The sequence below is a fragment of the Macadamia integrifolia genome, unplaced genomic scaffold (genome assembly GCF_013358625.1).
Source record: "Macadamia integrifolia cultivar HAES 741 unplaced genomic scaffold, SCU_Mint_v3 scaffold836, whole genome shotgun sequence".
NCBI classification, from domain to species: Eukaryota; Viridiplantae; Streptophyta; class Magnoliopsida; order Proteales; family Proteaceae; genus Macadamia; species Macadamia integrifolia.
In genome coordinates this window covers 129,422-151,979 of record NW_024870553.1, presented here as the reverse complement: position 1 = coordinate 151,979, position 22,558 = coordinate 129,422, and the positions used below count along the sequence as shown (strand labels likewise).

The 22,558-nt window shown below is 39.7% G+C and overlaps 1 protein-coding gene and 1 pseudogene across 3 annotated transcripts in view; both read left to right on the top strand.

Moving 5' to 3' along the window:
* The first annotated feature begins 1,757 nt into the window (after positions 1-1,757).
* Positions 1,758-22,558, top strand: part of LOC122070140 (cyclin-T1-3-like) — a 74,418-nt gene continuing 53,617 nt past the window's right edge. For 2 of the 3 annotated variants that reach the window (XM_042634248.1, XM_042634247.1), the window contains exon 1: positions 1,758-2,161. The gene's annotated coding sequence lies outside the window, so the exon portion shown is untranslated. Of the gene's footprint in view, positions 2,162-11,906; positions 11,965-22,558 lie in introns of all 3 variants that reach the window. The other variant, XM_042634249.1, reaches the window with a different exon arrangement.
* Positions 9,237-9,354, top strand: LOC122070146 (annotated as a pseudogene).

Below are 22,558 nucleotides of genomic sequence, written 5' to 3'. Positions count from 1 at the left end.
ATCCTTTTCTGGTTATATCCAACAAAACTGTCCATGAAGGTCAGCATCTCATGGCCTGCCATTGCATCAATTAGCTGGTCGATCCATGGGAGTGGGTAGCATTCTGGGCAAGCTTTGTTGAGGTTAGTGTAATCGATGCAAATCTGTCACTTTCCCTTCGACTTTGGGACCATTACAACATTGGTGAGCCATGTGGGAAATTATACTTCCCTGATCAAGTGTGAGGCTTTCAATTTATCTACTTCTTCATTGATAATTTTTTGTATCTTGAGAGCAAATTTCTTCTCTTCTGCTTGACCTGCTATCACTCTTGTTCAGTATTAAGGGCGTATTTGGCAACAATTTTGGGGATTCTAAGCATGTCTTGTGCTAACCAAGAGAAGATGTCCACATTGTTCCTGATGAATTTAAGTATTCCTGGGCTTGTTCTTGGCCCAACTTGGCACCAAGCTACATCGTTCGATATGGTCTTTCTTCAAACATCAGTACTTGTATTAGTTCCTCCACCGGCTCCCCCCTTTGTAGGTGGGTTTCATCTCGGGTGTCCGCAACTTCAATCCCATACGCTAAGGGTGAAATGACACCCGATGACTGCTTTTGTAACTCATTTACTTGCGTGTTGGTAGTCGGTACATTGGGTTTTAACATGGCGACTGGAGGAGGCGGAATCAGGTGGTTAGCTTGTTGGTCATTCTCTCTTTGCTTTGGGTGGGATAAGTCACAGGTTCCTCTGATCTCCTAGTTCTCCCAGTGAGGCGCAGGAAGGATATGAGGAACACCCACTATGCGGTCCATGATTTGAACAAATGGCTCGATTAAAAACATTTCTCATTGATGGTGCTAATCTGTTGCTGCAAGAAATAGTCCTAGGCTACTTTTACGTCCTAGACAGAGGAACAAATACAAGAGAGTGAGCGTTAGGCTTATCCGGTAGGGGACTTTCCGATACCTAAGTTAAATATCTTTGTGAACAGATAATTCCAATTAGAATGGAAAAAGTTCGATCCTTTGGAAAAAGGGTTTTCCTGGGTATTTATAGCTGAAGAAGGTAGCTATCGGGTGAGAGTCCTGCTTTGGTAGCTTCCTAATGCTGATAGGAGTCCGAATATGGCAAGAGTTGGAATAGGAAAGTGAATAAGGGAGACGATCCAATTATGGGAGCTTCGCATAACTGACCGAATCCCATAAGATAGGGTGAGATACCATTCTTTGTTGGGAAAATCTAATATCCCCTTGAGAGTCCTTTTCAAGGTAGGGCACGTCAGTTCTCTGATTATGAGTCATGTGTTGGGACAAGAGGGTCCACTAAAGTGTATATGGGTATGGGAACCCCGAAGGACTCTTGTGTTGAGCGATCCGGGTTCCTTGGTTCAATTGCCAAACTTTTTGCACCTATAATCAAGCGACGGTTGCACCCTGCTTGCCGCTTGACTGACGTTGTTTTGGACCAACCGTTCGGTAGTAGCCTTAATGTCATTGAACTTGTTGAGCTGTTTGGTTTACCGCACGATGGAACTTTTGCGCCTCCTTCCTTACGCTAGTGTTTGGCCAATCGCTCGATAGTCGAGGGTCTTTTAGTAGAGTTGCTGAGTCAGGCTACTACTGACATGTTTGTCCACTTTGGACCGGATAGGTGGCACGATCGGGACTAACCCATTTATCTGAGCCTGTATCATCATCACCTCTTGCACCCTGGCTAGCAACTAAAGCTAAGGTTCTCCTCTACAACCTCAACCAATTAAAAAAAAAAAAAAAAGGGTTAAAGAATTTTTCTTCATTATTTGGAGCGGGGTTGCGTGCCTAGATTATGACCCTCCCGGCTTCCCTTCAGACGGCATAGTGGCAGAGCCTTTTGCACTGGTATACGTCCTTTCTATTTGGAGAGCGGGGTTGGAACTTCGAGGTGGATATCGAAAGTTGGGAGTCTGGTTGCCCCCAAAGCTATTTGAAAGGATACCGAAAGTCGAAAGCTCCCCAATTGAACTCGAGAGAAACCTACACTACTACTACTTCTACTGCTACTTTCCCGCGGTGGCAGAGGTTAGCGCTTAGCGCGATTCGAATGCCCTCATTTTTTGCATCTAAATCCCTAATTCTTTGCTTTTGAAAATCCCCGTATTCCTTTCACATGGTGGCTTCAATCCTTAATGCTCTCATTCAGGTACCACTGTTTTCTCTTTATTTTCTCTTTATGCATCTTTGATCGTATTCAATTATCCATGAATATGAGTTTTTTTTTCACTTTCGTCTACTAAGAATTAATAACACCTTTTCTTTGGACCATATGACCTGATGTGTTCATGCAATGAATTGCCCTTGAGTCGATGTCATTGTATTTGATAAATTTACCTTCTTGTGCTTACGACACAGTTTGTGATCTCAAGTTATGTAGTTTAAAGTTATATGGATTCGACTGAATTTTATTGTCCAAAATAAGAGAAAAGGACCACACCTAATCTTCAGAACAAGCCCTTTCATCTTAAGAGCTGATTCCAAGAGGTGAAAGTTCTCTCTTTAAGGGTTTTTCCACATGGAAAGTTTTTCAAATTCTTTTAGTAGCCTGGTTAGTGGTAGGTTACAGTTCATTGCATCTATAGATTGTTGTTTGCTGCATTTTAATGAGATGACCAGTCCCCAGCCAGAGCCGGAATTGTCTAGAAGAAGACTCAAGATCACCAGAACAGGGCGATAGAGATCTTGTAACGCTGAGAATAGGATAATCTGAGAGGCCTGTAACTCTGGTCGAATACTCTATTATAAGGATATTAATAGCTCTCAACAGATCATAGGTTTCTGAGATCAATTGAGATTTGAGGGGTGCGTAGTGGTTCTCTTAATGAGACTACGAAATCAGAGCAGATGTGTGGTAGCCCAGATTGTATCACTACTATTCAAGATTACTGACCAGAATTCCTGAGAAGATATCAATAGAAACTATTATGTGAAACTTGAGATTAACCTATGCAAATTTGAGAGAGAGCTGTTACTTGCAAAGAAACTAGAAAATAGGCTGAAAACAGGAGAACCAAGGTTGAAGAAAATTAGTGATACTGACGTGTTGTTTAGAAATAAGTAAGATAAAAGAATATGAAGCATAATTGGGACAGGAATCCAACTGAAACCGCTTTGTAAATTGTAATCCACAAAGGGAAGCCCTGAGAAATCCACTCAGAATAGCACTGAACCCACTGTAGCAGGAAGAAAATTTCAATAATCAATTCATTGTTTTGGCCATAGGCCAGTATAACTAGATATAAAATTCATCATTTGACTTTCTATCAAATGATGAAATACAGGACATGGACTTGGAATGAATTCTGGACCTAAATCCCTAGTCATTCTAGTACGTGAATTTACTAAATTCTAAACATAAGGCTGAATCAATTAACACCATAAATTTACACTAAAATAATTTTGACTAATCTTGTATTTGTAGCTTCTGCTCATATTTTAGGCTATTTCTAATGTAGTACTGTTAATTAATACTTGAAACAATACCAAAATAGGACCTTTTCTCAGAGAATAAAAATTCAGATTAGGAGAATAATTAATATAAAAAAATCAGATGATCAGCTGACCACCAAAATCCAATCAAATTCAGTAAACAAGGTATATATCAATTGCTTAAATCTATCCAAGGGTTGGATATTTGAATATGAGTTGGTCCTACCAGCACTAGGCCAAAGGTATAGCAATAATTTTACCGATCTGATTGAAACTCAGATAACAGGAATATGAAGACCAATCAATTCTGAACATATACTGTAAATCTCAGCAAGAAAAGATTACTAAAACCAGTAATCGATGCACTATTCAGAGAACGAAATTCAACTTAAGAAATAAGGGCAGAATTGGAATAATCTGATCAGGGAGAACTTCTGATCGAGTTCTTCATTTAGGTTTTAGGCGAACCTATCAAATTATTAGGATAATCTGATTGCCAGTTTTTCTCAACTGTAATTCGTGTAAAAAGGCCCTTGCATATTGTTACAAACCAGAATCTAAGTAATCAAACCAAGAGAAAACAGAGAGAGAGAGAGAGAGAGAGAGAGACTACGGAACTCATGTTGGAGGAAGCCTGCGATGGTGTATTGTTACCTATCGCAGGCTACTCCACACACACACACACACAAACACACACACACCCATATATATCTATATATATATATATATAAATATATGTCCAAAAAGAGGGATAAGCTAGGGGACTAAAATACCCCTAACCTACTTATTACAATAAGTGAAAATAAACTAATAATAATAAGCTAAGCTTGACAAGGTGAAGATTGCCCCTAAAGCTTTAACACTCTCTCTCAAGCTGGAGCATATAGATCACCCATGCTCAACTTGGTATAACAATGACGAAAAATAGGAGCAAACAATGCCTTGGTAATAATATATCTGCTAGCTGATCTGAGGACGAAACAAATGGAGTCTCAACCAGCTTCTTCAATACAGCATCTCGAACAAAATGATAGTCCACCTCAATGTGTTTGGTCCGTTCATGGTAAACCCGATCGCTAGCAATATATATTGCAGCTTGGTTGTCACCATAGTTATTAAGGCGGAAAGGCGACCGGGGCGTTTGAGGGTCTTCCGAAGTGCTTTGACGATAGGGCGGGCATAAAAGGGTTCTAGTAGTGTTTATTGTTTCATGTATCCAACTACACAGAGTCACAAACATATAATACTCTCCATTTAACAAAACACTAAAAAAGTTACACAAACATTTACATTTTTTTTTTTGGTAACACAAACATATAAATTAACAGTCCATTAAAGGTAGTAAGCTACATAAACATATAAATTAACAGCCCATTAGAGGGAGTACAATACACAAACATATAAATTTAACAGCCCATTATTGAAATAGCAATCTCAATCAATATATAGAAGAATTCACACATTTTCACATATCATGTAATAAGAATGAAGAACTAAGAATATCGAAGAATCAACGTGGAAGCAGAAGTGCAAAGCAAAGTGGAGATTAGCTCCTAATGGCTAATGTAGTTGAAACCCAAATCAGGAAAATCTAGTAGTAGATTAGTTCAAGAGGCACAGTTGAAGAGAAATTCTATAACTCAATAATGAAAACTTGGATTGCCCAAAAAATAAGGTCAAGTGCTCTATTCTGATGATAGAACAGTCCTGCAAAATTTGAAGAAATTCTGATGGCAGGATTTTGAATATCAGGAGAGCCCTTGTTCTGACAGGAAAGTAAACAGCAGAATTAGAGCTGCATCAAGGTGCCGCTGGTCAAGAAGAAGAAGGGGGGAAATTGCAATCAAGGTGCTGCTGTTAAAAAAGAAGAAGGAAAAAAAAGGCAATAAGGGTACCATTGGTCAAGAAGAAGAGGGAAAACAAAATACTGCAACAGAGGAGTCGAGGTAACAAGAAGAATAGGAAAAAAAAAAACTTGACAGAGGAGTCGAGGTCGGAGGAGAAGAACAATGAAAAACCATCACAATAGAGGAGAAGAAGAGAACTTACCGTGACAAAATCTGTTGCAGTCCATTGGAGTCAGGTTCGTCATCGCAGGAGTCAGAGTCGAAGTCGCTGTCGTTGGAGCTGAAGCTGGAGTAGGAGCCTGAGTTGCTAGAGGCTAAAGGCTGGAGGCTGGAGCAAGAGTCGAGGGTGAAAAGAAAAAGAATAAAGAAAAAAAATTGCAACCGAGGAGAAGAAGAGAACTTACCAGGATAAGATCTGAGGCGTAGTGCGTCACCAGAGCCAGGTTTATGGTCGCCAGAGTGGAATTGCTAGAGTTGGAGCGGGAGAGGGAGCAAGAGCAGGGCCTAGAGTCGAGGGTTTCATTTTCACCCCAAAGCTAAGGCGTGAAAACGAGAGTTGAGGGATATGATTATTATGCCTTTTATGTGATTCAGTGTGATGCAATGTATAAGAGTTTTTCACACAAGCTATTAGCTATCACACCCTGCCTCCAATAGGCCAAGACATACAGCACTGGACACCTCACTGTATCCAGTCAGCTTGTTTCCACAAGATCTAGACTAGGGCAGATCATAACACCACAAGTGCACTACTAAAGATCAGAGTTTATATATACATGCACAGTCCAACAATAAGATATTTTACATATGCTCCAGTGCCAACTAAGTGATAAGATATATTTACAATTATCCAGGTGAGAGTTATATACCTTACAAAAGAGAATGTTTACACAGTTTACAATATCTCAGTAATAGATTGTATACATTAGAGTGCTTTGTACATCAGAGAGTATTCTTCAACAGAAGCATATATATATATATATACACAAAAAGTAAATGTCTAGCAGTCTATCTACTCAAAAGAACTGACCTCCATAGGCACAATCTCACATTCACAGTCGGGTCCCTGGTCGATTTCATCTTTTTGAGGATTGGCCAAGTCATTTATGGCCACTGTCTCATGATCAGAGTAGGAAGTCGGCAAAATATTGGTCTCAACATCTATAAGGGGTCAATAGAGGGGGTGAGCACGTCATGCTCAGTGAGGAGGTGGGGGCAAGCAAGTAAACACAATACAAATGGTGCAATGCATGTTTCGCACCTTATATGATGCTCATTATGTCATTTAACATTACACTACTTCCTAGTCCATTACTAAGTTTGAAATCAGAGGTATAGTGCTACGCAACGTAGGTGGCATTCCCTACCCTATACGTTGGGCCTCAGGAATACAAGCTCGTTGCAGGTAGGAGTCAGCAAGTCCCGGAAAGAACCTCGGTCCCCCAGCTAAGCCCTAGGTTAGTAACCCTGGGCAGTCAAGTGTACAGTACGTTGTACCTCGCTGCTATTTGTCTTTGGGTACAGTACATTGTGCCACGGAAGTGTATTGCTGATCAGGCAGCCACATATGTCAGGATTAGTCCGTACCTATCTCCCTACAGACAAGGGGTTGTAGCACTGGGATGTGATCCTAACCATATGCATCTACATGCATCCATAGCATCCGTAACATCCAATCACATATCCGTGGTCACAACTGTAACACTGACTTCTGAGCCCACGGTACCGGAAAGAACCTTGGCCACACCGTACCTCAGACCATCAATATTACAATCATCACCCACATAACTATCATACTACACATCCGTAAAACTTCGATCACATCAAGTCGGTAAAATCATGCAACATGTGAAATATATAATTTTATATAAAATAAATCCATAACACAGTAACCATCACACTCCACATGAGCAGGCATAAACACAAAAGTATAGAAACAATCCATAAAATAAAACAAACACCCTTTCACCTTGGTGTCTAACTTCCAGAAAATTGAATTCTTTGGTTCAGTTAGGTGCTCTCACTGCAACTCATTATCCTATTTCACAAGATATTCCGAATCATTATTTATAAAACATAAATCCTATAATTCTACTCCACTTTGCCTATGTGTATTATCCCAATTCCCAATTTAATTGGACCTATGATTGTTCTTCACTGCACAGTCCAAGTTCCCCACACTCTCTTTATTACTGGGGTTGCTTGTGGGGAAAACCCTAGTGGGTCCCACACTTAAGTAGAATGTTCTAGGTCACCTTAGTAGTCCACTTAGGGTTTTAAGAGTTCAGACACTGTATTTTCCTTCCTGGGGTTCCAGCTCCGTCAAATACTATGTATACTGTTACATAAATAGGATCCAAGACCTGCTGACCCTTTATATAGTAGAACCAACCTCTGGAACCCAAATCGACAAGTTACCTAGGCAGAAACCGGCTGGCTGGTCGGACCTGCCGGTTCCCCTTTTATTCTGTAGAATCCGATTCTGCCTTTGCCATACTCTGTACTATGGTTGCTGTAATGCCCAAATTGCATCAATTATTCATTCTGAATCGGTCACTACTTGCCTTAAATCAGTAAGGAAGATGTTAATTGCTAAGTTGACCCAATTCTGGGTTCCAATTAATTACACCAAAACTGTTATAGTCAAATTCTGCAGGAATAGTTTAGGAATTTAAAGAAATATACAGAATTAGGGTATTTCTCATGTCTTGGCCAACAATTGAGATGAAATATTTATAAGTACAAACCTAACCTAATTAATTCAGCCCTTAATTGATTTCCAACAGAAATTTCCAGGGAAAATTTCCCTAATTCATAAGGTCATCTGATTAAAAAAAAAAAAATAATAATCTCCACTGTAGGGTTTAAAATTCTGCACTCAATTTACTAGAATTTAGTCCCTAATTGACATATTGCTATTGAATTGGCAGCAGCCTTAATTCAGTCTCAATTGCCCAAAATTCCACTGAAATTATAGAAACCCTATGCTTTAGGGTTTACAGTGACATATTTCTTACCAATTCTAGTCCCTAATTCTTATAAAAGTTCAGAATTTAATATGAATTAAGTTAATTTGAAATTTGAACCCATTTCCCCCTAGATTTAATCACCTAATTAAGGTCTGATTAATAGGTTTACAGTAATGGAACTTGCTTACCCCAGGTAAGAATGATTTCAAGTTCTAAATTTTGAGTAAAATTCTGCCAATAGGTTCTAGCAGATTTTTCCCCATTTAATTGACCTTAATCTAACTTTGATTATATAGAATTTCACTTGGGTATTGAAGATTCTATATCCTAGGCTTCACAGGGATAAATCCTTAACCAATTGGGTTCCTAAAACCTCTCTTGGGTTGGGGTTTTCCCTATTGGATAGCAATACCCTGCCCAGGGATTCCCTGGCTGCCTCCAGTTGGTGTAGACCCTAACCCTAGCTGCTAACCCTATTAAGTTTTCACAAAATCTATACTACTGATAAGGTAGAATTCTTACCTATTCACTGATGTGTCCAGTAGCTGTCTAAGAAACAACAACTCCCTCTCTATTTCTTCTTCTTCCCTGCTTTCTTTCTCCTTTCTTCTTCTTCTCCTTTTCTCCTTCATCTTTCCTTTACGGTTATAACAGTAGCTTACGATTGTGAGGAGTGATTTTAAGCCCTAATAGACCTTATATAGGGAGCCCAACAGACCTAAGGGTCTGTTAGCTGGCCCCTCATTTATTTCCATTTATCTATATATATAATACCTAGTTTAACTACTATGTGATTAAATTTATAAATTCATTTCCTCCCATTTATTTATTAATATAAATATGTTTTTCCTGCCTCAATTAAGTCTCTTGCCATAGGGGTATAATAGGGATTTGCACAGGAGAGGGGTGGGCCCCACAGTGTAGAAACTTGAAAAATGCATTCTGCTAGGCAAGCCGGTTTTGGACCTACCGGTTTGGGTGCAATCATACCAGCATTAATGCACCAGATCGCATCAAAACTTCGTAGTTAAGCGTGCTTGGGTGAGAGTAGTACTAGGATGGGTGACCCTTGGGAAGTCCTCGTGTTACACCCCCCCTTTTTTTTTCCTAAGTCTTATAATTAAATATACCTCTTTGTCCACACCTCCTAACGAGTTCCCTGTGATATTGGTAGGCTGAACAGGAGCAGATGGGATCACTTCTGCCTTCTTGGCACTCTATAATTGCCAACCATGCCAGCATTGGCTTCCTTTGCTCTTTCTTCTTGCCTGTCCACAAGTAGGGGTATAAATATCAGATTAGGGTGTTACATTAGCAATCATAGAAAATGGAATATAAAATAGAAAAATAACAATAAATTAAGACAACGCATTGACACTAAGGCGATTTACGCCTTATCCCCATAAAAAACGTATTAACGCCAAGGCGTCAATTAGGTGACGCCTTAATAACTATGGTTGTCACAATGCATCTTCATAGGAGTAGGCACAGGAAAACCCTGAAGAAGAAGAGATCTAAGCCACATTAGCTCGGCAGTAGTGTGAGCCATGGATCTATACTTTGCTTCAGCACTTGACCTGGCAATTATCGTATGTTTCTTGCTCCGTCAAGTAACCGGATTACCGCCAACAAATGTACAATACCCTATAGTAGAACGACAATCACTGGCTGAACCAGCCTAATCAACATCGAAATAGGCAACTAACTCCATATGCTTATTAGGATGATAAATCAATCCTTTACCAGGGGCACCTGTCAAGTAACAAAGGATCTAAACAACAACATCCCAGTGAGCTTTCTGAGGAGGGTGTATGAACTGGCTGTGAACTCTAACGACAAAAGAAATATCAGGCTTGGTAATCGTAAAATATATCGGCTTCCCTATCAAGCTCTTGTACTGATTAACATCTGTGAGGGGATCACCATTGTTAACACCAAACTTCTGATGAGGAGCCATCGGAACATCCACCGGATTGGATGCAAGCATCCCAGTATTAGATAAGAGATCTAGTATATACTTCCTTTGGGATAAACTGATACCTTTCTTGCTTCTCACACCTTAATATCAAAAAATAGTGGAGATCACCTAGATCCTTGGTCTGAAAATGCTGCTGTAAATAGGTTTTCACCTCTGCAATACCAGCTACATCATCACCAGAAATGATACTATCATCCACATAGACAGCCAAGACAACCAGCTTACCACCACATGATGCACTTGGGCGTGGTATTACTTGGGGTTAATTTTTGTAATTTGGTTTTTTATTTATTTCCTTTATTTTAGAGTGGGGTTCGGTCAAGTTAGATGGGTTAGAATCAATATTTACTTCCATTATTAGAGTTAGATCTTAATTCTATTTTAGAGTAGGTTCTTTTGTTGTAGCTTCAAAGTAGGAAAGTAGATTTACTTTTAGTCTTTAAATATCTATTTGTACCCAATGATTTAGTTGGATTTTGAAGAAGTGGAAGTGATTGAAGTTTGCTTGAAAGCATGAGTGCCATGCTTGCTTTTCTCCCTCCCCTTCCTTGATCTTCCCTTTTCCCCTTCTTCCTCATTATTTTCTGGGTTTTTTCTCTACACCCCTGTTTCTGGGCGGAAGTTACAGCCCCATTGAGTTTGATTGATCTGTTTGGGCTGAGGTTTTGGTCGAAGGTTCTCCTTCCTTGGGTGACCTTAACCCTAGGTTATCATCTCCAAAAGGTCCTCCTACTGAGATATTCAAAACCAGATTCAGAGCTGGGTTTTACCGCCACATACAACTTGCAGGATTTGGTTGCTTTGATCCTTAGCTCTCGAGTCCAACTATTGGTTGGGTTTGATAGTGTAATGCCCCGAATTTTGGAACCTTAGAATAGATATCTCTTTTATGTTTTTTCCTAAGCTTGCTTAAATATTTAAGTTAGGCTTTATATAATGACTTAATGAGTTAGCCTAGTGGTTAGTACCTTGACTATCTAGAGGTCCTAGGTTCAAATCTTGTTAGTAGTAAGTAAGGGGGTTTTATTTAGTTGAATTCTTTTTCTTTTATTTTTAAAAGATTATTTTCTTCTAAATTGTTGTGGACCCACCCCATTTAGATAGAAACGTGGGAGTGTAGGGAATAGAGAACCGTGGGACCGTAGGAGAGAGAGAGAAAAAGAGATAAGAGGAAAAGAGAGAGATGTGAGGGAGGAGAGATTGAGATCGAGGGGAATAGGAGAAAGGGGAGTGTGGGTATAAAAGAAAGAAAGGAAGAAAGAAGGAAAGAAAGAAAGGACCCAAATCAAATATTCAGTTAGACTTGTGACCCAATATTTAGGGTTTTTTTTTTTATGGGACCCTGATTGTTCTTAGGGTTTTGTTTTAGGGTTAGGGTATTTCTTGGGACTCAATATGGGACCCAAATCGTATAAACACCCTTTACTTGAGACCCATGTGACCCAAATCTAATATTCTTTCTGGAACCCAATATCAGACTCATATCAAAAGTCTAAGATTCTTTACATAGGGACCAAATCTAATATTCTTTTGACGACCCAAATTAAACTAATCAGATATTTTCTTGGGACCCAGATCAATTTAAGACCTTTATTCTTTACTGAGACCCATTATGGGACCCAAATCTTAGGCGGGATAGTAATTAATATAGGGTATTACTAATTTCAGATTGGGACGTTCTGGACACTTGGGACTCAAAGCGGAGATAACACTTTTGCAAACAGAAGTAAGTAGATTGTAGTAAGTGTACACCACAACGTGTGTTATGTTTAACTTATGTCTGCATGAGATGACTATAATGGCCTGTTGAATGTTGTAACCTTATGATTGAGGTTATGATCACTTATATGTAGGGATTGAGTTATATACATATGTGGTTTGTGTTATGTGCTAGATATTAAATTATGCTGAAAGGGATTTTGAGTCAACGTGGAGGTTGTTTTAAGCATTCTTTGTAAAAATTTGATTAGTGTTATTTATTTATTTATTTATTTTTTTAATTATTGTGACAAAAATGTGGTTTCGTGAGAATGTGAACCTGTGAAAGTGTGAGAGGGCAAGTGGACTACTCTGTACCGGATCAGGGGTGTCCCGTTGAGCCGCGAGATTTATACCACTGTGCATAGTGGTGTATATTTAGTCATAGTGGGGTGACATCTGTGTGATTTGTGGGGGCCGAGTTTGCCTCTCATAACCCGGAATGGTAGCTACTCACTTCTCCCAATGCCGACTAAGTGTGAAAATGAGATTTTTGCAAATGGTTATGTTTAAATAGAAATATAATTTTGAAAAGTAAAAGTAATCATTTTTAATCATTGTATGTTTATTGTTTCTGTGCTGTTCCCTTATTATATTCTATCGTATTAGGTTGTGAGCTCACTCCATTAAATATGACATTTCAGAGGAGTAGATTGGTGGTACGAGATGCAGCATGTTCAAAGGCGACTTGAAGCTTTCTATTAGTTTATTTTACTTTAGTAGACGATTGTAGTAGGATGCTGTTTCATGTAAACTTTGATAGAGTGTCTTTTTTTTTTTTTTTAAATTTAAATTTTGGGAACGCACCTTAGATTGCCACTAGTAGGTATTATTTGGGATATTTTATATATGATTAATTGTTTTATTTTGTTGACTTTTGAATTTTTACGAGTTCTCATATGCCTGATTTTGGTGAATTTTTTGGATCATTTGATCAATGCCCACGAGGGTTGTACCCTTACCTGTATCTGGGTTTGGGTCATGACAGATAGAGTTGGGGAATACAAGTTGCCTTAATTTCTCTTATGATTTGGAGTCCCTATTGAGATGCTAGATCTGACTGAAGGATATTCATTGTCGCTAGTTTCATACTTCTATCATAAATTCGAAGAGGGCAGATTTCAGGAATTTACAAGTTAGGACAATTGTTCCTAATTACATAAAATCCCTCATGTCTGAACTTTAATTCTATTTACCCCATAAATAAAGAGGCTGGTTATGTCCATCTCCTTCCCATCTATCTTGATCGGGAAGAGGGGGGAGGCTTTTGCAGAAGCCCTGCCCACCCACTATTTTTTTATTTCCAAATTAGCCCATTCTTTTATATTTTTGATTTCAGAACTACCCAATTTGCTATTAGCTTTCTTTTAAAGACCTGTTTAGCTTTGGATATTACGGATTTGCCCCTAAACCCTTAATTTGAGCTATATATCAATTTTGTGGGCTCATAAGCAATCTATTTCTGGTTTTGGAACTTGGATTTGCATCAAGTGGTATCAGAGCAAATTTCTGTAATTTCCTAACCATGGCAGGTCATGTCACAAATACCGAGTTACAAAATTGTATCATGAGTTAGCAGAGGGTCAATGGATATTGCGTGAGAATCAACAAAATAGTGATGCTAGGCTTGACAGGAATGAAGCAAAATGTTACAAGTTTATGGATGAGACTCAAGGTGCTCTCATAAGATTCTTGCATTTATGGAGAAGTTCAAAAATGTGCTGACGAAGGACTATCTGCACCACCTCCTCAGTTTCATGCTCTACGGATTGAAGATACACCTCATAGGCAACAGTGTGATCTAGTTATACCCCAAAATGTTACTCGACAATTTTCTAATAGAGATTATAGCATCAAAGTTGAGGTTCCAGAGTTCAGTGGTGAAAAGGCACCTGCATAATTTCTTGATTGGCTTACCAAAGTTGAGAGGATTTTTGCTTGTAATTCCCTTCTGAACGAGAAGTGTGAACTCATTCTCACCAAGTTTATTGGATACGGATGTTCATGGTGGGATGATGTATTGCATGCAAGGTTTGTCTGGAGACATGGACCTATTACCAATTGGGAAATTTGTTCCTCCTAATTATGAGAAGGTGATGTTTCATATATTACTCAATTTTTTGAACAAGGCAAAAGATGTGGATACCTACAAACTCGAGTTCCACAAGCTATCTTTAAGGTGCTGATTTCAAGAAACAGACCAACAATGGGTTATGAGGTATATCAACGGGCTAAGTAATGAGATCCGGCTAGAATTTGCTAACACCGATTTTAGTTTCGTCGATGTAGCAGCAGCTCATGCCAAGACAATTAAAGAAAAGTCCCACTATTGGAAGAGTATGATTAAGACTCCTTCAGTTCCTAAACCTTCACTACGTGTGGAGGAAAAGAATAAATCTCGTGGAGTGGAAGACAAGAGGCCAGAACTCAACAAAGATAGTGATTGGATGAAGAACATCAAATGCCATAATTGTGGCGAGAAGGCTCACTACACCAACAAATGCCCTAATAAGACTCATTATGTGAATGGAGCCGATAAGCAACCGACACAGAAGAATGTTGATCTTGACTTATTTCCTTATCCTCTCGATGAAGATGCCGGTTCTCTTGATTATGATGATGAACTCGAAGCTCATTCTGCTAGTCTCACATCATTCTTCAACAAACTAGTTGATAAAGCTCCACTCTTTAGACAAAAGGGTAATTTCCTGCACGGTTCTGATCCTACTGATGTTTATACAATAGTTGATATCAGGGCAGAAGAAAACTTCATCTCTGCTGAATTTGTTCGAGCACATAACCTTCCACAGAAGCAACTCCTCAAAAAGATTCGTGTGTAAGGTTTTGGACCCACAACTTGAGAAGAGGCCACTGTAGTTGTTTGAGTACATCTTTAGTTTGGGCCGTTACAATACCATGTGCCTTGCTTAGTCACCTCACTGGCGCACTACGACATTCTTCTAGGGATGGTGTATGGAACACTATCAAGGTGAAGCAAGGAGGTTGTAGGTACTTAATGGTGCCACACTCGTTATCAGACATGACACGTTGGCGATAGTCTCCTACTCTAGTGACACATTAGCCTACTCTCCCTCCTCTTGGTGTTACGTTCTCGTCATCTGCTTCAAGATTTGTGTCACCTCATCCACGAGCAATTTACAAGGGTATCTTGCGAGGATGGCCTAACTCGACGGTGTCGAGTTCTTTTAAGACTAGGAGAGTTGATACAGTTGGGCATGGGATTACTTGGAGTTAATTTTTATAATTTTGTTTTTAATTTATTTCTTTTATGTTAGAGTTGGGTCTCGGTCAAGTTAGATGGGTTAGAATCAATATTTACTTCCATTATTGGAGATAGATCTTAATTCTATTTTAGAGTAGGTTCTTCTTTTGTTGCAGCTTCAAAATAGGAAAGTAGATTTACTTTTAGTCTTCAAATATCTATTTGTACCCAACGATTTAGTTGCTAGATGGGTTAGAATCAATATTTACTTCCATTATTGGAGATAGATCTTAATTTTATTTTAGAGTAGGTTCTTCTTTTGTTGCAGCTTCAAAATAGGAAAGTAGATTTACTTTTAGTCTTTATATATCTTTTTGTACCCAAAGATTTAGTTGGATTTTGAAGAAGTGGAATTGATTGAAGTTTGGCTTGAAACCATGAGTGCCATGCGTGCTTTTCTCCCTCTCCTTCCCTGATCTTCCCTTTTTCCCTTCTTCGTCATATTTTCTGTTTTTCATCTCACCACCCCCGTTTCTGGGTGGAAGTTACAGCCCTAGTGAGGTTGATCGAACTCCCTCTGGGTTGATCTTTTTGGGCTGAGGTTTTGGTCGAAGGTTCTCCTTCCTTGGCAACCTTAACCCTGGGTTATCATCGCCAAAAGGTCCTCCTACTGGTAGATTTGAAACCAGATTCAGATCTGGGTTCTACCGCCACATACAACTTGCAGAATTTGGTTGCTTGTATCCTTAGCTCTCAAGTCCAACTATTTTGTTGGGTTTGATCAAGTTGGGGAATACAAGTTGCCCCTGAATTTCTCTTGTGATTTGGAGTTCCTGCTGAGACGCTAGAGCTGACTGAAGGATATTCGTTGTCGCTGGTTTCAGACTTCTATCGTAAAGTCGAAGGCCGTGGAAGGCAAATTTTGGGAATTTACAAGTTAGGACAATTGCTTCTAATTACATAAAACCCCGTGTCTGAACTTTAATTCTATTTACCCCACTCTTTAATTTTCAGATTAGCCCATTCTTTTAAATTTTTAATTCCTGAATTACCCAATTTGCTGTTAGATTACTTTTAAAGACCTGTTTAGCTTTGGATATTACGTAGTTGCCCCCAAACCTTAATTTGAGCTATATACTATCTTGTGGCCCCATAAGTGATCTGGTTTTGGATCCCGTGTCCGCATCACCACATCAGCGAACAAACACGGAGTGATCTCCATAGATTGTGAGATGCCACACCACATCACTGTAGCACCATACAAAAATGCATTCTTAATGTTTAACTGAAACAGTGGCCAATCAAAGTTAACAGCTAGAGAGATAAGCAGGCAAACAGAATTCAGTCAGGACAGGAGAGTCTCAAAATAGTCAACCCCATAAGTCTGGTTATAGTCCTTGGCAAACAGATAGGTCTTGAGCCGCTCAACTGATCCATCGGAAAGGTACTTAATAGTGTAATGTTAAGTTTGTCTTGAATTCTTGACCCGTTTTGAAGAATGACCCGCTTTGACATATTTTGGTGGTGACCCAAATGGGAAGTTTTCTGAGATCTGTGATGGACGCAGAGGGGTACGGTTCGACTCGATGGATCAACCACGACTCGATGGATCAACCCACGACTTGGATGAGTATATAATGTTCTATTGTCTTGTTGAGCAAGTCATTGTAATTTGGGGGGTTTTTCGAGCTAGGGTTTCAGAGCGAGTTTTCTCTCCGTTGTTTGGGTGTAATCTCTCTTATATATAGTGAAACATCTTCTTCTTCGCATGAGGACGTAGCACACCACATTGGTGTGTGAACCTTGTTAAATCTTTGTGCAGTGCGGATCTGTGTTTATTTTTGTATTTGTTGGTGTTTGCTATAAAATGTTAACCCAACAACACTTGACCAGGTCCTTACCAGGAGGCAAATCTACCAAAGTCCAGGTGTTACGGGATAAAAAAGCATCCATTTTAACATCCACGGTTGCCTTCCAAGTAGGAAGATGAAGGGCCTTAGAGTGATGCTTAGTTATAGTAGAGGCAGACAATTACAAGGCAAGATTATGAACAAAAGAAGGACGATGAGACGGAGAAATGAACCTATCTATTGGGTAGACAACCATAGATTTATGAGTGCAGGAATGTATAACTTTACGCAATGCGTAAGTCGGAAGATGATGGAGGATGTGGAGCTTCACCAGAGGAAGCTGCTAGAGGTGGTGAAATTGCCCCGCATCCTGTTGCACTCTTTTCTTCTTGCATTAATAGACCTGTAGAGGTGGTGTAGAAGGAACAATAGGAGTATCAGGGAAAGGGACTAAAGCAGGAATAGGAGGAGCAGTAATAGTGTCACTCATCCCCGGAGAGGGAGTTGATTGAGAGAAGTAAGAACTCAAAGAAGGCGACATTAGCACACACAAAATACCGATGGCATACCGGGTCATAACATAGATACCCTTTCTGGGTATGAGGATAACTGAGGAAAATACACTTAGTGGACCTAGGGGAAAGCTGATCAAAAGATAAGTGTAGGTTATGGCCGAAGCAAACACGCCAAAAAACACGAGGAGGTAAACTAAAAAGAGACATGCCAGGAAGAACAACAGAAAACGGGGGCTTATTGTCAAGAATAGAGGATGGCATACGATTAATCAAATAACATGCAGTTAATACTCTATCACACCAAAATTGCTTTGGAACATGCATATGGAATATGATAGCAGGTGCAACCTCGAGGGGGTGTCTGTTTTTCTGTTTTGCTGGGGAGTGTAGGAACAACTAGTTTAGTGAATCATAACCATGGGCCACGCAAAAGTCAGAAATTTCATTTCAAACAATTCCAAAGCATTGTCAAAACGAAAAACTTTAATAGATTACCAAATTGAGCCTTTATTTTATTATAAAAAGTTTTGAAAAATGACAAAAACTCTGAACGATCCTGCTAGAGGTACAACCATGTGAGATGGGAATGAACGTCCACAAAAGTAACAATATACATAAAACCGTGCTTGTTCGCGACATTGACCCCATATGTCCAAATGGACTAAAGAAAATAAAGATGGATTATGAGCCGTATGACGAGAAAGAAAAGACACACGATGGTGCTTTCCTAACTTAGAGGCTTCACACTCTAACCTAGACACATACTTAAGTAGGAAATAACAACTTCAACCTAGGTAAAGCCAAATGACCTAAACGACATGCTACTGGAAGGGAGTAAGACCACCAATAGAGTGAGCAGCAACGGAAGCGGGAGCACCACAATTGAGTTATTACAGTCCATCCTTTTCACACCCTCCACCAATCGTCTTTTTTGTGTGAAGATCCTGAAAAACACAATGAGTAGGGAAAAATGTCACATAACAGTTTAAGGATTTTGTAAGTTGACTCACAGAGAGAAGACTTAAGGGTAATTTAGGAACATGTAACACATGGGAAAGATTGAGAGAAGAGGTTGGAGAAACTGTACCATGACCATAAATAGGTGCTGAAGATCCATTAACGAGTATAACAGATGAGGAATGAGAATTATCAGTAAAGGATGTAAACAGGGAAGACTTACCAGTCGTATGGGCAGAGGCCTTAGAGTCAATGATCCAGGGAGGAGTAGTAGTAAAGAGAGCATGGGTACTTGCATTAGCTATAGTAGCAGAAGAGGAAGGCCCGAAAGATGTACCACTGGATGCCTCAAGACTTTGTAACCTTCGTAATATCCTCACACGATGGAGTATTAGAGGAACTTCCACCAGGAAAGGGTCCTGGTGTAGAATCACTAGTGGATACTGTATCACTACCACCATCAGACATTGCATGATTAGCCATTGGGTTGCCCATTCTGGCCCAACAAATCTCAAATGTATGATTAGGTTTCCCACAATGACTGCAATGTCGATTGGCACGATCTCCAATACCTCGACCACCACCACCACAACCTCGCCAAGTGCCACGACCACGACCACGACCACGACCACAACCACGACCGTGACCGTGACCGTGACCACGACCACGATCAGTAGTAAAAGCAGCGCTATCTTTGGAGGAGGTGTCAGATTTCCCAAGAGAAGCAATTCGCAGAAGACGAGAGGAGGTATCAACAAGTGTGGGTATACTCTCACCAGCAAGTATATGACCCTTGACATTCTTCAGATCAGAGTTCAGACCAACAAGAAACTTGGATACAAAGAATTTGTTGCGTTAAGCCTTGAGTTTATCTATATCAGTGGTAAGGGGCTGAAACACATTCGATTCCTCAATAAGCCTTTAAAAGCACTGTAGTAGTCTTGAAGAGACTTATTTGATTGCTTGAGCTGAAACAACTTCTCATGCAGGTCATAAACATGGTTTCTGTTCTCCTGAGAATACGTAGTTTTTGAATCGTCCCAAACACCCTTGGCAGTGGTGTGGGACATAACATTGGCAGCTATATTAGGTTCCATGCTATTCCATAGTCATATTAGAGTAATGGCAATTCTCTTTCATCTACTCATTGTAGCTATCATCAGTAGCAGAAGGAGGATCAGATGTAAGGTGCTTAAGTTTATCTCATGGCATGATATTATAAGCTTTCATAGCCTGAGCCCATAGTAAATAGTTGGAACTCCCCTTAAGCTGAATAGAAGTGGTAGTCACATTCGCTGAATCCGGAGAATGCATAGTGGTAGTGGTGGTAGTAGTAGGGTTGGTAGACTTGTTATCAGCCATAGCAGCAAATACTAAGGTGGCTACAACAATAATCGGCAACAAATGAAGTAAAACCAATCCCAAAACAAAATCGATTAGGGTTTCAGGCTTTTGAAACCACCCAAATCGATAAGTAATAGTATATGTAAATATTAGAATGTAAAAGAGAAGAAGGAGAAAAAGAACTGATGCGTGTGTAACTTGTTGGGAGTTACAACTATGAGTTATAACTCCTGCTTCATTGGTATATATAATAACCTAAAGACAACCAGGGACATAACTGGAATAAACAACCAGGAAATAAAAAGGGGAGACAAGGCTGCCCCCACCCATCTCGCTAGGCTAGCTTTAATACCGAGATCTATTGATCTTGACTTACACTCCCCCTCAAGCTGGAGCATATATGTTAATCATGCCCAATTTGTTACAAATATAATCCACTCGAACACTCCCTAAAGACTATGTAAATAATTCAGCAAGTTGATCTCATGTACGAACATGACTAGGAGAAATAAGTCCCTGTTGCAGCTTCTCTCGAACAAAGTGACAATCTACTTTGATGTGTTTCGTTCTTTTATAAAACATAGGATTCAAAGCAATATGAACAACAGCCTGATTATCACACCATAATTGCATAGGCGAATCATCTGTAAACCCAAGTTCAGCCAATAACTGTTTCACCAACATCAGTTCACATGTAACATGTGCTGTAGCCTGATCTTTTGACTCTGCTCTAGATTGAGCCACAATTATCTGTTCTTGCTCTTCCCTGACATAAGGTTCCCTCCAACAAATTTCAATAACTTGTAGTTGACCTCTTATCAATAGGAGACCCAACCCAATCAGCATCTGAAAAACCCTCAACCCGCCCATGTCCGTGGTCATTAATAAAGTAGACCACGTCCAGGAGACTTCTTGGGGTACTGCAGAATATGCATAACAACGTACAAATGAGGCACCCGAGAAGTAGACAAAAATTGACTGACGACACTAACAGGAAAAGCAATATTTGGTCGAGTCACAACCAAATAATTTAGATTCCCAACAAGCCTTCGATACTTCTTAGGATCCCCAAAAACATCACCCATTAGCAGCTATAAGATTTAAGTTGGGATCCATGGGAGTATCTAAAGGTCTAAAACCCAACATTCCTTTTCTCTGAAAGAAGATGATTGACATTTTCACAGTGACAATGAAATTCCTTTCCTTGACTGAGCCACTTCCACACCCAGGAAATATTTCAACCTTCCCAAATCTTTGGTCTGAAATTTCTGTTGTAAATGTTCCTTCAGCTTTTCTCAATTCCTTATGTATCATCTCTTTTAATAACAATATCATCCACATATACAAGAAGAAATATCTGTCCTGCAACTAGATGCCGGAAAAAGACCAAATGATTACTACCACATTGTGTCAGCCCAAACTCCAAGACCACCTTAGTAAATCGACCAAACAATGCCCGAGGCAACCGTTTTAGCCCGTACAAAGACTTCTTGAGCTTGCACACCATACCACACTCCCCTTGAGCAAAAAACCCAGGAGGTTGCTCCATATATACCTCTTCGTGGAGATCATAATGTAAGAAGGCATTCTTTACATCCGATTGAAATAAGGGCCAATGACGGGTAGCAGAAAGAGGAATCAAAATTCGATCAGATTAAGCTTAGCTACAGGGGAAAAAGTATCTAAGTAGTCAACCACATATACCTGGGCATAACCTTTGGCAACAAGTCGAGCCTTCAAAAGGGCCAATGAACCATCCGGATTCACCTTCACCACAAAAATCTAGCGACAACCAATAGCTGATTTTCCTGAGGGCAACAAAACTAGGTCCAATGTCTGATTTTCCTCCAACGCCAATAGTTCCTCAATCATAGCAGCCTGCCAACCAGGATGAGACAGAGCCTCTGCTATGGACTTAAGAATAGGGTGACTCTCAACTGTAGTTAAATAAGCATGAAAAGTAGGGGACAAACTAGAATAGGGCACAAAGATAGATATAGGATGTTGGGTACAACCCCGAACACCCTTACGCAAAGCAATAGGTACATCAAGATTAGAAGAGACAGGGGAAGAAGAATGATCTATTTCAGGACCAGCAGATGAAAGAGGCAAGGCAGAAGAAATGGGGAGGGGGCAAATTTTGCCGAGGGTGATGCTCCGACACAACAATAGGGCTTGGCGGCGAGGCGGTGGTGGAGGTGTCTGATAAACCTGAGGAATAGATATTGAATAATATATAAAGGAATATCATCATCCAACTCAGAAGCAACAAAAGAAGGGTCATAATAAGGAGTGGACTCAAAGAAGGAAATATTGGTAGTGACACAATACTTCTGCAACTCAAAAGAATAGCAATGATAACACTTTTGGGTTCTAGAATAGCCAACATACATACATTTAAGAGCTTTTGGATTCAACTTGGAAAGGGATCCAACTTGGAAACACCTGGATGATGATCAGGAATAAAGCAAACACTACCAAAGACATGTGTTAAAGCAAATAAAGGTGCAAAATGAAATAATAGAAAATGGGGGACCCCACCACGTAAGACAGAGGAAGGCATGTTGTTAATAAGATAATATCGGTAGTGACAAAATACTTCTACAACTAAAAAAAATTGCAACGATAACACTTTTGGGTTCTAGAATAGCCAACAAACATACATTTAAGAGC